The sequence below is a fragment of the Galeopterus variegatus genome, unplaced genomic scaffold, assembly GCF_000696425.1.
Source record: "Galeopterus variegatus unplaced genomic scaffold, G_variegatus-3.0.2 Scaffold115, whole genome shotgun sequence".
NCBI lineage: Eukaryota > Metazoa > Chordata > Mammalia > Dermoptera > Cynocephalidae > Galeopterus > Galeopterus variegatus.
The window spans coordinates 127,659-129,490 of record NW_007726226.1 but is presented as its reverse complement, the minus strand read 5'-3'; positions in this window follow the sequence as shown (position 1 = coordinate 129,490).

Below are 1,832 nucleotides of genomic sequence, written 5' to 3'. Positions count from 1 at the left end.
CATCAGCAATTCAGAAGGAAAAATGCGGGTTATTAAGTAGGAACAAGTCTCTGTGAATATATTTACACCAACTCATGGAAACCATTGTCCTCAGAAACCTCTGTGACAATCTATTTTCTAGTCTGAGTATTGCTTTAAGTTTGACAGATGATAATAAAATACAATGAAATTACCTCTGAGTTCTGAAATGTACCTCGGCTCCCACATTCCACATGATTTGATTTTTTTATTTTTTCAATACAGCCGTCCACTTTCAATATTATTCACAAGCACTCAGGTTTTATCTCTGGGAAATAAAGCTACTTATGCCTAAGCCATACTTATATAAAGGTAGGGAATACAGAATTTATTACATATGTGTATAAATACACATATATACAATATACATGTACAAACACATATTAGTTAAGAGCTAGAAGGGGCCTTTCAGATCAAATCTCCCTTACTGTCATCTTACAAATGAAGAATCTGAAGCCCAGACAAAAATACTATCCTGAAGGCCACACAGAAAACTGGCTTCAAAATAAGGCTTGAGGGAATAGGAATGTAGCAAGTTCTTAACCATATTCTGAAGATTGCAGCATGCGTTTTCCATATGTGAGTTCTCATACCATTTCTATGTCAGTATCATTCCCATTTGATAGATGAGAAAATTGAGGCTAAGAAAAGTTGCACAGCTAATCAAAGGCACAAATGGAATCAGAGAGCTGTTCTAACTAGGTTTTCTCTAGCATACTAGCATTTCTCTAAATGCACTCACCTCCTTATTACTGACCTAAAATTTGCTAATCCACATGCTAACTGTATTATTGTTTTCTTAACATTTTCTTTAAATTGACTAATGTAAACATTTATAAAGGAAAAATTTTAATCACTGCTTAAAGGGCATGCCATAAAGAGAAGAAACAAAATATCACTAAGTTCTAGCTCCACCCCGTTACTCCCTAAAGACACCGAATTTGCATCCTGCTCTCTGTTGAAAAGAGAGATTAGTGATGGTCAGAGAGGTGTTAAAGAGCTAGTAACATCAAACTGAGATTTAAGGATTCAAAGAGAATTAAGAGAGGGGAAGCTTTCACAATGTGATTCAGCTGTCGATGCCACATCTGAGTGTCATCAAAAGTCATCTTTGTCCTATTGAACATCATTTTGAGTACTGTCCTGGTACCTGTCCCTCACTTTGAGAAGCACTGTAGTATGTAAAGTAGCTAGGCAGATTCTCCAGGTCGTAGTTCTGTAACTTCAGTGACCCTCAGAATCAACTTGGGGACTTGTTAAAAACAAATTTCTGAGTCATCCCCAGAGTTTCTGACTCAGCATGTCTGGGGTAGGGCCTGATATTTTGCATTTCTATCAAGTTGCTGAGTAATTCCTACACCATTGGCCCAGGAGCCACACTTTGAGAACCATGGCTCTAGGTTGAACTTGGGGAGAAGGAGGGAGAACAGTGGCATATACGTGAAAATTTCACCATCAAACTTGCTTCTGAGTGCAGGGATCTGGAGTTTTTATTAAGCCAGACAGATGAGGCAAAGAAACAATGTATTCTTGTGTTCTTGTGTCAATTTTTCAATCTAGTGAGTTCAAATTGATACTACACCATAGCAGAGCAGCCTGTAAAAACTTTGGCTACCAGATAAAAGTACCTCCTCCCAAATATACAGGTTGTTTACAGGCTGCTAACTATCTGCAAGGCTCCCTGAGTTGGCAACAGCAGCCAATGATCAGTAACATGAAAAGCAGAAAATGAGATTTTCCCTTTTTCTTCCAGGCATTAAGACATTATTTAACATCAGAAAAAAGTCATGACAGTTAACATTTGCTCTCATCTG